General features: G+C 37.2%; 1 protein-coding gene across 1 annotated transcript in view; it reads left to right on the forward strand.

Moving 5' to 3' along the window:
• Window positions 1–14,809, forward strand: part of ELL2 (elongation factor for RNA polymerase II 2) — a 74,210-nt gene that overhangs the window by 20,149 nt on the left and 39,252 nt on the right. The window lies entirely within an intron of this gene.

Here is a 14,809-nt window from a genome sequence, read left to right on the forward strand (position 1 = left end):
AGCTTTATACAAATCAGGACAGTTCTGTCTCTTATATTTTAACTGGATACTGAAAATGTGGCAGGTAAAAATTTTCTGAAACTCTGTGTCCTGGTGAAGTTTTAAAAACTCAACTCTGTATTTTTATGTTTGAAAGTTTCTTGTCTAAAGACACACCGCTTATGGAGGCAGCGCTGTAACTAAAGTCTTGGTCTTCACACTGCCAGGGACAAGTTCTCCCCACTGGGCTGCACGGCTTTAAAAGGAGAGGTGCTGGAAGCAAGTTAACTCAGTATTTTCAAGTAATGGCAGTTGTTACTGATGTAGTTTTCTACTAACGTAATTATTCTTCACAGTAAACTATAAATAGGTGCCTAATCAGTGGGTGTACTAATAGATTTGTCGTTCTTTTTTTCTTTTTTTTTTGTCACACAAAGGTTCTTTCAGCCCTTGCGGGTGCCAAGTGCTTTGCTAAGTGCTTAGTGTGCAGAGATATGGGGATGGGTAAGACATGGGCTCTGCCCTCTGGGAACTCAGAGTCTGACAAACATGTACAGAGTAATATTCAGGAAAGAATAACGTAGGACTTATCCAGAACCTTCCACTCAGAACTTCTATAGAAATGGGGCTGTCAGGAACAAGGCTTATGTGTGTATTTTTGATTGGTATGAATCAGCGTTTTAAACAAAGCTTTCAGTAGATGCAAAATGTTATATCCTGGTGAGAGGTATGTAAAATTCCAGAAGGCCTGTTAAAATCTGTGTACACACACATACACAAAAAGGTAAATCTGTGGTATGTTTATAATTCAGATAAAATCTGAAATGGCAAAGTTTTCAACAGCAAATAATGGCCACATCTGATGGCGTGTGGTGGCCTTGCAGAGTGGATTTGCCTGTGGCCTAAAGGACTCAAGTCCTGGGAACACTTGCCCCAGGGCAATAAGAAATAATGTTCACTTTGTCATAGTAAAGGGGATTCCAGGCCCCAGTATTAACTCCATATTTGTTGTAAGAATGTTGTTGCAAAATTCTTTCCAATTTAATTGCTTATTTGAGACTTAGCAGTCCCAGAGACTTTAGAAAATAAGTTAGTTTTGCATATATAATTTAGAAATTATTTTTAAGAAAAAGACTGAAAATAGAAAATATTTTCTATAAGTACCATGCAGTGTCTCCTGTAAAATAGAGTCACACACTTTTCCAAGAATGCACGAGGAATAGCCAGCCAAACAAATTTTAAATGTATGCCTTTCAAAAAGGCACAGTGACCTTCTGAAGATTAAATCAGCATTTAACTGCAAACTTTAAAGACTTGATTAATGCTATAAAACTCTTACAGTAGCATCATTAAAGAACAGAGGCTTGGATTTTTCCTTTCTTTTTTTTTAACTTCCAAACTTAGCAAAGCATTCAGAAATATTTTGTTAATTATTTATTTTCCTTTGAGGGGCTTGGGAGAAGATTGGGTTTGAAAAACCAAATTATACAGTATTGAAATTAGTAGGCAATTTCAACCCACCTGCAGATGCTTCCTGCAGACTACCCTTCTCTAACCTACTTGATACCTGGGAAGCAAAGATAACTATCAGCTTGAAACAGCAGCAGAGATAAAAATAAATCCCCAACACTGCCATTCCTGCTTAGATGATATGCCTGCAGCCTGACTGCTTTCCCCTGCTGTTTTTGCTTTGGCTAGCCAACTGGTTTTGCCAACAGTTGTGTTTAGTCAGTCTGCTCAAAGGTTGCTGACTAACAGCTACCTTTATATACTCATCTCTGAACATAATTAATACCAGAAGGATGTTAAAATTATATCCTTTTGTAATGGCAGTTCTGTTTTAATTTTTTTAATATTAGCGTGGTTGACATGTGTAGATAACATTTCAGTATTCATATTGAAGTATAACTCTTTAACCGCATGTTAGTTTACTAAGGTAATACAATAGTAAATTACCTAATTTGAAAGAAATCTTTAACTTTGATATATATCAAAGATTGTATTATATATAGTATAATTTTATGTATAATGTAATTTTATGTGTAATATATAACATATATAATTATATATATGTAAAATCTTATATTTGGCCAGGGGTATGGGCTGACATTCTGGAAACTTATGTCATCTCAAACAATAACTAGAATCATAGTTTGAAGCTATTGTAAATTGACCAACTTCTCTATTTTATGTTGCCGCACACCTCTGCCTTCCTGTTCTTTCTGGATAAGAAATAGCTGTGGGGTTTCTAAATAAGGAGAGCAGTGAGCTAAATTCGCCATCCATGTCTTTACACCGAGGCCAGGTACCACTACAGGCACTAGAGATGTAAAGGGGACCCAGCCCACCCCCTACCCTGGAAGAATGCAGAATTGTGGAGGGTGGGAGGTTGACTTTGTGTGTTGGTGGTGCCTGTGGAAACTTTCACAAAGTCCTCACTGACCACTGCCTCACACAGGCTCCAGTGTGGGCTGCAGCAGGTTAAGCTTCCCAAAACGTGATCATGAACAAGAGTTGAAGGCAAAACCATCCTGCTGTGTCCTTCACCAAACTGCATCACTTTGGAAAGCAGAGATTGGCACTATAATTGAAATCTGAAGCTGCTGCAGATAACATCAGTTGCATTCTTAGCAGTGAGTCAAGCTTACTGTCTTCATTCAACAAACATTTCTGAATACTCACTGTGTACCAGGCACCACGGTAGACACTGTGTAGACAGAGGTAAACAGGACCTTGAATTGCCAGCTCTTGTTCTTAAGTGACATCATCTATTTGTCAAAAAAATCTGCCACTGATGGCTTGCCTTTTTGTTTCCCACCAAACTGAAACTTGTGAAATTGAATCCTCTGTATTACAGACATTGACACTTGAATAGCACTCAACTTGTTTAAGCTTGGAAAATAATAATCTTTTACCATTCTGTAACACCTTTTGGTTCTTATAGCAAAACTACCCCTAAATTTGAACCGTGAGCATTATTTAAATGTATTTTGACCTCTTATTATGTGCAAGGTCCTATCCTAGGCACACAAGATGAGCTTATTATACTTTTATTAAAAAGAAAAGTCAAAATTTAAAGCAGGAAAAACAACTTTGAATGTGTCAAAGCCCCAGATCTTATTTCAAACAATGTTAAACATAAAAAAATACTATGTGTCATTGATTTCAAAGTATGTTTTCTTTTTAAGATTTAGCATCTTTGTAATTGGAATGCATCTCATTATTAATGGCATCTTAGTGTTGTGTCATAGTTTGTCAGCATTTTATATTATGCAGTGAGATACACCATCATGAATAGTCTTACAATTGCTGGCATCTTAGGTTCAATGAACTACAGCAATGCAGTAGAAGTATTTAGAGAGTTCTGTGCTCTGCAATAAGATTTTATCTAAATAGAATCTTTTCAAAAGTTTTCTTTCCTGACCCCACCCTTGACTATCTTGCTTGTTTACTTGATATGTTAGATAATCTGGAGAATTTACAGGAAAGGTATATTTTTATAACCATTCTTGAATTGTGATTTAAACTGGAAGGAACAAGAGTATGAAATAAAAATGTTCTCAAATTTGTTTTTATGTTAAAAACTTTTACTTATAAAAGTGGCTTGTTTTGAAAACAAGTTTAGAAGAAAAGAGTTTTACTGACTTAAAGACTTAAAAAGGTCGGAGACATGCTTTGAGGCTAATGAATTTGCCCTTTTCAGGCTAAGAATTTTCACATCTCTCTAACTAGTCTTATAATTTATACTATATTTAGCATAAATGCACAATTATCTATTCTATTATTTTGTTTATAGGTTCTAATTATTTTTCAATAATTCCAGCTAAAATTTATTGAATATTTATTACATGTTAAGAACCCTATGCTAAGCACTTTACATATATTTTCATTTAATCCTCACAGGAATGCTGTGAAGCAGATACTCCCATTTTGCTGATGTGTAAACTATGGCTCTGAAGTTAAATTACTTTTTGAAGCTCACACAATTAGTGAGTGAGGGGGCCTGCACTCAAATCTACCCATCTGATTCCCAAGCCTGCTCTCATCACTACACTGATCAGCTGCCTAGAGTAAATGTCTGATGAGCATTTATTCATTCTCACACTGACATAAACATTTGTTGAGTACCTCCTCAACTAGGGAAGGGAAGAGGAACAGTCAGGAAGATCTCAGAGGAGAGGTGGTGTTTGAGCTGAGGTGTGAAGGATTACCGGGAGTTGACTGGTCAGAGGAGGACGGTGCCTTTCAGGCCCGTAGTTCTGCACAAACAAAGTGGTAAACAGTTGTGGCAAATGTTCCCACCTTCTTAAGGAGTTTGAATTTCTAGTGATCAGTGCCTCTTATCTATCAAATCTCCCTGGGGGGCTGTAATGAGGTCTGGAAATCTGGACTTTAAAATTTTTTCCCCTAGATTTTCTTATGATAGCCAGGTTCATTATGATTAAGAATGTGATAAGAATATGCATACGTGTGGGTATGTATGCATTCTCAGGAGAAGGTGCACGAATTTCATCATTTTCTGAGTGAGACCTCTGACCTCCCAATGGGAGAAAACTACTGCAGTCGATGTTTCAAACACATTTAGAAACAATTCCCAGTAAGAAAATCATTTTACCTTGTGACCCCTTACTCATATAGGTGTACACATTCACACAGCTAAAACAAAAGTTTCACAGCACAGTATTTATCCTTCATATTGTACTCTGATATTTTCTATTCTATTTCATTTTAAAAGAATCCTGATCACAATCCACTAAATTAATGTCATGACCTTCCAATGGGTCACAATCTGTGGTTTAAAAAACACTGCAGGTTATCATCTATTTAAAAACTTTTAGCCAGGGAGCCATGTGGTCAGATTTGCATATTAACATGCTTATCCAGTAGTTACCTTGACTTAGTTATTCCTTATGTATGGGAAGGAAGAAAAGGGAGGAGTCAAGGATAGCTCCATATTTATGATGGTGTGGCCCTTATTAAAGATCTGAAACACAGGAAAGAACAGATTGAGGTAGGAGACATGGGGTGTGTTTGGTTTGGGACGTGCTGTATATGAGGTGTTCAGGTAATACTCATCACCTCATTCTATGAAGATGGAGCTGCCCAGGAGGCATTGTCGTTTGTGGATTTGGAACAACATGATTTTAAAGAAGAAACTCCAAAGGACATTTTATAGGATTGAATTATACATGGAAGTCTAGTAGTGAGAAGAAAAAAAGGTGTATTTACTCATGGCCTTCTTGTATAAAGCTATATTTTAAGTTATTTTTTTCAACTGTTAAGATAACTGATTTACTTATGAATACTTATGAGTCTTGGTACTTTTAATTGCTAACATTTAAGGAATTTGAAGCTCGTTTTGCCAAATTTTGTTCACACTAATTAAGAACAGTGGCAGGCTAATAGAGAGAAACTGTGATGTATTGATTCAGTGGAAGAGTACACAACAGTGAAAGGCTGTGACTTAGATCTGTACAACATGGCAGTAAAGACTCTTAAGTGGGCAGAAGACTACATATGGTATGTCACTGATTTTATAAAGTTTAATTACAGGCAAAATCAAACAATATGTTGTGTAGGTATACACACATGATAAATTATGAAAAACAATAAAAAGAGGGGCCAACCCGTTGGCATAGTCGTTAATTTTACACACTCTACTTCAGTGTCCCAGGGTTCACAGGTTGGGATCCCAGGCTCAGACCTACACGCTGCTCATCGAGCCATGCTGTGATGGCATCCCACATACAAAACAGAGGAAGATTGGCAACAGATGTTGGCTCAGAGCCAATCTTCCTCACCAAAAAAACAATTAAAATTAAGAACAAAATGAATGATAATCACAAAAGTTAGAATAGTTGTTCTCTCTGGCAGCTAATAGGGAAAGGCAGGCAGAAGGGATAGGAGAGAAGCAGATGGGTAGATATATTATTGCTAATGTTCTATTTCTTAAGTTGGGCAGTGAGTTTACAGGTGTTCATTATATCATCAAGCTTCATAACTATCAAGCTGTATTTACTTTCTAGAAACAAATATTACATAAAGTTTGTTCTCATTATCACTAAGTTTAAATATAATCTGTCATTTTCATGGGTTAAATGAGAAAAATCAGAATGTATTTCAGTAGATGCCAAAAAGGCATTTGGTCCTTAACATGATGAAAAATATCTTTGTCAAACTTATAGCCAGTTACCATACTTAGTGATAAGACAATAGAAATATCCTTATTAATGTTAACAATAAAATACACATGCCTGCTATCATCTCTGTAGTTTAACATTGTTCTGAGAATGCTCAGTAATGTAATAGAAAAGAAAATGTAATAAAAACTATAGATAAGAGGGGGCAATTTCCCAGTATCTGCAGTTAATCCAAGTACAAGTAAAAAACTATAAGAAATTTTAGGATTTTCTTCAGTAAGGTAGTCAGTTCAGAAATAACTGTTTAAAAATCACTGGTCCAATAGTGGGAGGGTGGAGTGAAGAGAAGTTTCTTTTAAATTGGGAGAAATAGCAGAATGTTTATAAAGTGAATGATCCAGTAGAAAGCAAAAGTTGATGATGTAGGAGAGAGAAGTCGTCTTGCTGGAGTAGTGTCCTTGCTTGAATAGGTTAAAGAGATGGAGTCTAGCATTCGGAGGAGAGATTGACTTTAGATAGCAGCAAAGAAAGTTCGTGTTGGTAGCTAGTGGGAAGGCATGTATATGGGTGCAGATTTTGAAATGCCTCTTGTTTGTTAGACCATTTCTTTAGCCATATCTCCAATCTAAAGTCAAAAGACATAGGCCAAAGTCTTATAATGTTAGAACCTAGCAAAGTGTTTGGCACATAGCAAGTACCCAATAAATGATAAACATAATTTTAAAAAATCACTGACCTCCCTAAGCTCTAGCAATTAAGAATTTCAGTGTAAAAATTATCTCATTTATGGTAGCAACAAAAAATTATAAAGTACCAAAGATGAGGTATATTCCCGTTATTCTAGACCTATCTAAAGAGCTATTATACTTTACTGATGGGTATAAGAGAATACGTAAGTGGTAAATGGCAAGACTCTCCATGTATTTAGGTTGGAAACTTTTGAAGTTATTAATTTCTTCTAATTAATCAATAAGTAATAAGACATTATACATACCATTATACTAACTTTTTAAAAGTTAAATACGCAAACACAAACATAAACCTACAAAGAAAATGTTAAATGCCACAACTGAAATGTCATTGCTGGTGATTTACTAATGAGATATATTTTATATATATATGTGTGTGTGTATATAAACATATTTATATATGCTTATATATATATGTTTATATTTCCTAATCGTTCTATAAACATAAAGGTTTTGAGATGTCAAGTTTAAATATGTCAAGAATGGAGGAGAAAGGCTGAAAATTCAAGGTTTAAAAAACGGGTTGACAAGGAACATAGAAAAGGCAGATCTTGAGAAGTTATCTATAGCTAGACACCAGCTAAATATCTTGCTGGTCAACTACTTGATAGAGTTGCTTTGTCATCTATCAGTGAAGAAAGCAAGTTTTCTCCCCGTCTGTGATCTTTCTCCCCAGTGGAAGGAAGGTACCGGCAGAGCTGCTGGCGTTATCAAGGGTGTGGAAGGAGAGGCTGCTTTCCTTTCTGAGTTAACACTTGGCGCTTTGAAGCAGTGGCATTGTGAACTTTCCTAGGAATGGGTCCAGTCTAGAAAGGACAGGTTATGGGAATGAAAAGTAGTAGTTAGTTGAATTTAAAAAGATAAGATTCTTAGGGAGCTTCAGGTCATAAAACTCAGAATGCAGTAGAGAACTGATTAAGGATAACTGTGTTGGGCCCACAATAGTAGAGGGTTGGTACTTAAGCAGCCATGGGAAAAGTGCAGTCTTTTATAATACTTTAAGCTTAGAGTGTTGAATAACCACTCAATACGTTATGTTGAGGATATCTTATTTTAGAATGAGAATATAAGGCATAGCCATATTTATGAATGTAGTAATACTCTACTAATCAATACTAAGAAATTCATTCTTATGACTAATCTGGATGCTTTTTAGTGTTCTCTTTTTTTTTTTTTTTTTTTGAGGAAGATTAGCCCTGAGCTAACATCTGCTGCCAGTTCTCCTCTTTTTACTGAGGCAGACTGGCCCTGAGCTAACACCCATGCCCATCTTCCTCTGCTTTACATGTGGGATGCCTGCCACAGCATGGCTTGCCAAGCGTTGCCATGTCTGCACCCAGGATCCAAACCAGTGATCCCTGGGCCGCCTGAAGAGCAACGTGCGAACTTAACGCTGCGCCACCAGGCTGGCCCCTAGTGTTCTCTTAATCTAGTTGTGTTGGTAATTCATTAAAGTCGGTCTTTACAGACTAGGTAGGATGTTACTTAGGTGTTCCATTTCTTCTGAACAGTAAGATGTTGCTGATATATTTCCATAGCTGTTTAAAAAGTTTAAAAGCTTAAAAAGCTTTAAAAAGTTTAAAAAGTTTAAAAAGTTTAAAAGCTTAAAAAGTTTAAAAGCTGTTTAAAAAGTTTTTTGTGTGTTGTTTTTTTTTTAAGATTTTATTTTTCCTTTTTCTCCCAAAGTCCCCCAGTACATAGTGTGTGTTTTTAGTTGGGTCCTTCTAGTTGTGGCGTGTGGGATGCCGCCTCAGTGTGGCTTGATGAGTGGTGCTGTGTCTACGCCCAGGATTCAAACTGGCGAAACCCTGGGCTACAGAAGCAGAGCGCAAAAGCTTAACCACTCGGCATCGGGGCCGGCTCCTAAAAGTTTTTTATGTGGCTGTAAAGAAAAACTTTCTCCTATGGATGCTTGCAATTTTGTTTTGTTTTTTAAGGAAGATAATGTTCTCTTCCTTCCTTAGAGAACTTGAAGAATACAATAATTATGAGTCCAGGATTAATTTTGGATAAAGTCTTAAATCTCACAATTTCTGATTCTGTAAAAAAAAAAAAAAACAACTCTCATTTATTTGAGGTGATTCAGTCACGAAGGGCAAATGTCATAGTGATAACTTAAAATCTAATTATTATTTTTTAAAGAAGGCTTTATTGTTTTTCTGATTGAAAAACAAATGAATCCACATTTTAGAATTGTGTAAAGTACATACAAGGATAAAGATGAAAAAGTGTCCCCAACAGTGAAAACCAGTTTAGTGTTGTTGGATTTCTTCTTATCTTTTTTTCATATCCACACACACATTCTTAAAAGTTGTAGTCACAGTGTGTTTAGTGCTTTTTTATATCCTTTTTATTTATTTTTTTTTTTTGAGGAGGATTAGCCCTGAGCTAACTACTGCCAGTCCTCCTCTTTTTGCTGAGGAAGACTGGCCCTGAGCTAACATCCTTGCCCATCTTCCTCTACTTTATATGTGGGATGCCTACCACAGCATGGCATGCCAAGAGGTGCCGTCTCTGCACCTGGGATCCGAACCGGTGAACCCCCGGCCGTCGAGAAGCGGAACATGCGCACTTAACCGCTGTGCCACTGGGCCAGCCCCTATATCCTGCTTTTTACATTTAAAATGTATCGTGATCATTTTCCTATGTCATTAAATAGTAAACGTTAGTTTTAAGTATTTACCTAACGTTTCATTTTATAAATACACTAGCATTTCTTTAGCCATTCTCCTGTTAACTTATATAGTAATGGTATAATGAACATCCTTATGTGTTAATTCTTTATTGCCATTTCTAACTGTTTCTTCAGGCCAGTTTCCTAGGTGTGGAATGACTTTTAAAGTTTCTGATAACGGTCACCAAATTCCCCCACCCACAACACCAGCCACCGCCCCCCGAAAGCTGCTGCTGCTGTTGCCACAGCTGTTTGAAAGTGCCTGCCACAAGGTGTTTCCCCTGGCCGATGTTGAATACATGTTTTTTAAATTTCAAAATTAATCAATTTGATAAAGTTTAAAAACTGTTTCACAGTGTGATTTGCTTGATAATATCTGGCACAGGTAAAATATTATGCTATTTTAGGACATCATGAAGTAAACAAATGTTTTACTGTCTCCATCTGATATTGCTAGGAGTGGTTTTGAGTTTCTATTTCTTTATATTATTTGTTTCTCCCAATATAGTGGGGAGAAGTTTTTATTTTAGTAATTAGTGGACTTTCTTTGAAATAATTACTCTATTTCTCTAACTTTATAAAATAATTACTCTATTTCTCTACCTTTCCATATATTTTACTATGTTGCCATTTCTCTTTACCCTTATTTATGCTCCTAATAATTTAGTGCTTTTGAGTTTCTGCCCTGATCTTTAGATGCTTGTCTTCTTTAAAAGAACATCACAAACTTCTCATGAAGCCTAGTGATATGGGTACCATTTTTGTGGGGCAATGCAGTAAATTATTGGCAAGGGGATAAAATGTTTTGCTACCTCAGATAGTTTCATTGTTCTAGAGGGACCTGTGGTGTGTGGTTCTGCCTCCTAGCAGAATCAAATAACCACCTAGAAGATAATCAAGCAACAGTTTTGTGATATGAATTATCCAGATACAGTAATTACCTTAGTTGTCCATATGTAAATCTTTGCCATATCTCTTTCTCTCCTTTTTGGCATAGGTTTGATGGCTTTGCCAACAGCCCAAGCATACCATCCTTAAAAATGAATCTTTTCAGATGATTATGATTTCTTAAATCATAAATTAGTTCATCTAAGAGATTGACAGCCCCTCTTATTTACATCAAACTTACCAAGTCTCTTAGAAATCAGAACTGAGTTTCTAATTTAGCTCTTGAGGCACTGGGCATATCAATAACTTTATACATGTAAAATCAGAAACAATTTTATTACTTCCTTTATAGGCTTGAAGGAAATTAGCAAGTGAATTTGACTTAGGAAAACTGAATAGAAATAAATTTTATGAAATGGACCCTGCCTCAGGAATGTATTTTCAGGGAAGATGTTGGAAAAAGATCTATAAAACTTAAAATACTATAGACTATTCATTTTTAGAGCTACCTATATCTTTGACACAAAAAACCCACAAACTCTAAAATATTGCTTGCATTTATGAAGATTGAATGCTTTAAAGTCACAGAGTTGTGGTTCCCATGAGAACCCTTAATTCTATTTTCTTTGTTTCTTTGTTGTGCTGTAGCTGGTATCTGGGGCTCTCTTGGGCTCTGAAGGCGGCATATTTTTTATGGATAGGACACTTGGGAAGCAGCGTTTGTTCCCCTTCTACAGCAACAGCAGGCATCTGTAGTTTTTCAGCTTTCCATGTACACCTGTTGTGGCTGATTCGTTCTTGCACCTTATCTCTCTGTCCTTTGAGTTTGCAACAGTTAGAAATATTGCTAGTCCTTTTGGTTGTTTGTTTTCCCAGATAGCTTTTATTTAAGCTAACACTTAAGTGTTGTCCTTGAAGGTTCCTAGCCCCTTACTTTTGTAAAGACTGAGAATTCAGAGTAAGTATTGTGAACTTTTGATTATCCACAGGACACTTATTACCAATCCATTACTATTTGAAAATTACATTAAAAATCAAACATACCATTTTGCTAAGGCAGGCATGGGTTCGCTTGAATCAAACAGGTGAAATCAGAGTGGAAGTTCCACAATGTTGTCTTTACATCGTCAGAGCAAACGTTTTTGGGCACATACGAACGTTGTGCCAAGCACCTTAGATGGGTTATCTCTTTAAACGTAACAACAATCGTATGAGGTGAATGATATCATTATCCGCATTTTACTGATGTGGAAACTGAGGATTAATGAGGTTATGTTACTTGCCCAAGGTAACACAGATGGTAGATTCTGGAGCTAAAGTTGGAAACTGGGCAGTTTGCTCCAGGGCCTGTAATCCAGCACTAAATGTGGTCTGTGCGTGCTGCTCCCTTTTCATCTGTGTGTAAAAGAGAAGTTCTCACTTTTTTCTTCTCAAGCTATTGGGGGAGACCCAACTTAGAACTGGAAATGCAAAGAGATACGATAGTAAAGAAAGCATTTTAAAGAAGAAAGAGAACAAAGCAACAGGACACCATTTCCTTTCTTTGGTATCCTTCAATTAGTTGGCATTAATCCTCATCCAAAAATGGCACGTAAGAGTTCATATTCTATACACACTCTTTTGTAATTGTCATTTAAGATGTGATTAAAATGTAATTAATAAAATTGTATCTCCCAACTATTGTACGTCTTGTTGCTGTTACTCTTTCCTTAGTGTAGAGTCATGGCTTTGTGTCTTTGGTCCCCAGAGCCTGAGGATTCTGTGATGTTACCACAGTGGCTGCCTCAGCAATCCCAGTCCCTCATCATCCCTTTCCTCAACTAGAGCAGCTTTAACTCTATTTGTAATACATAGTGGGTTTCCCATAAGATTTATTGTGAAAAAAGTGTTCTATAGCTTAAAAAAAATAGTTTGAGTATTGTTGATATTGAAGAACAGAGAATTGAGTTGAATATACTTCCAAATCTATATGAAAATATTCTTAAGACTTAAGTATTGTTTATGTTATTGAACTTATAAGTTTTCATGGTAACATTGATTAGGTTGGGGTGAAACCATGTATTTCGCAAAATCTAGGGCCTAGGCCACTTTTAGCAACTTATGTTAATCTTGAAGAGTCACATCTATTAAGTACAAGTCTCCCCCCGTAGATTTACACAATTGTTGCTGACTGCCATGCATGAATTCTCTGCCCGCTCATGTTTACCAGCGTTTCCTCCTGGTATGACGCAGAAAGAGCAGTCCTCAAGACTCCAGGAGAGCAAGAAGGAGAGAAGATTGGCAATGGATTTGGAAATTGACATTCTTATTTAAGATTTTTTTTCCATGTAGAATTCTGGTTTGGGCTCTGTTTCTGAGAAACAAATAATTTTTTTAACACAAAATTCTGCTTCCAACATGACCAGGAGAATTACTAAATTTAGAATTATTTAGTGTGGTCTCCCTGAGTCCTTTAAAATGCAAAGTGGTTTTAAAGATACTAGATCTTTTTTTCAATTGGAATTTGGTGAGGCCAGAGTATTCTGTGAATATTTTAATAAAGATAAAGATACTTTTAAAAAAGAAAAATGTGTAATATAAATTTAAGTTCCACAAACCTAGGCATCCACTTGGCCTAGGTTTGGCGGCTAAACATAGCACAGGAGAGGTCAGAAAATTTCTCATCTGACGTTTGTACCACACAGCTGGTAGCTGTGTGGGATTTTTTTTTTCTTCCTTTCATTTGGTTATCTATTTTTGCCTGCTCTGGGGAGCCTTGGTTTTCCACAGACTCCTAAGTGATCTATTTCAGATACATCTCTAATTTTTTAGTATCCCTGGCATGAAGCTTCTCCTGAGTGAATTTAATCTAGTCCCAAGTTTCTTTAGATGAATCCAACAAATATTTATTAGGTATCTGCTGTGTTCCAGATAAATGAAGTGAGACCATGGTCCTTGCCCCCAGAGAACTCACAGTCTGGTGGAGGAGGAAGGCATATAAACAAGTACTTAGCATGTAGTACAGTGCAGGCAGCAGTAGAGTTGAGCCCAAGGGTCTGTGGGGACCCAGAAAAGAGGCTTCTAAACTTACTTCACTGGGAAAGGCAAGGTTCCCTCAGGGAAAGGCTGCTGAGCTGAATCTTACATAAAGGATAAGCTATCACAAGCCAAGACAAGAATTGGAGACATTAAATTCAACGTGGAGAGTTAAAGCCCAGGTCTATTGGGAAGGAACCACATATGTCCTATTAAGGAGCTTAGACTCTACAGTAGTTAAGTGGTAGGCAACCATAAAGAAATAAATGACTCTTGGAACTGACATGGTCAGATTGGCATTTTATGAAACTAGTTTTGGCAACTGAATGATTAGAGGATTGGATTGAGAACAGACAAAAGTAGAGGCTGAAAGACAAGTTGTCCAAGCAAAAGGTCATATTGAGCCAAAACAGAGGAGGGAGATGAGATACATTTGAGAGATAATTTAGGAAATAACAGTAGGACTTGGAGCCAGCCTGGTGGCATAGTAGTTAGGTTCACACATTCCCCTTTGGTGGCCCGGGGTTTGCCGGTTCAGATGCCAGGCATGGACCTGCATGCCAGTCATCCAGCCGTGCTGTGGCAGTGTCCCACATACAAAGTGGAGGAAGATTGGCACAGATGTTGGCTCTGGGGCAGTCTTCTTCTGGCAAAAAGAGGAAGACTAGCAACACATGATGTTAGTTCAGGGCCAACCTTCCTCAGAGAAAAAAACAAACAAACAGTAGGACTTGTGATTATCTGGATGTTGAGGGGGTGTGGGGTGCTGTGAGAGAGAGAGGAGTCAAGGTTGACTCCCCAGGATACCAATAACCTCAGTAACTAGGTGAATTGTGGTTTACTATAGATAGTGTGGGAGGATGGGCAGATTTAGGGATACGATGAGAATTTTTTTCTATATAAGCATTGATTCTATGGAATATATTTAAATTTCGGAGAGGACTGGTTAATAAAATGAAAATGAAAAGCAGTTTTATGATAAGAGTTATGGAATTGAATGGGAGGTTTTAGTTTTTGCCACCAAAGAAAGACTTGTGGATTTTTCTAGCCATGAAGTTTGAACAAACTTCTCAGATTCTCTTGGTGGCCCTGTCACTTTTCTTCTAAAAGCTACTTTGGCATTTAGCTCAATTTTGCAGTCATTTTTTTTTTTCTGCTTTATTTTCCCAACCTCCCCCCCCCCCCCCAGACACAGCTGTGTATCTTAGTTGCAGGTCCTTCTAGTTGAGGAATGTGGGACGCCGCCTCAACGTGGCCTGACGAGCGGTGCCATGTCCACGCCCAGAATCCGAACCCTGGGCCGCTGCAGCAGAGCACGCGAACTTAACCGCTCGGCCATGGAGCCGGCCCCTGCAGTCATTTTT

Source organism: Equus caballus, chromosome 14 (assembly GCF_041296265.1).
Source record: "Equus caballus isolate H_3958 breed thoroughbred chromosome 14, TB-T2T, whole genome shotgun sequence".
Classification (NCBI taxonomy): Eukaryota; Metazoa; Chordata; class Mammalia; order Perissodactyla; family Equidae; genus Equus; species Equus caballus.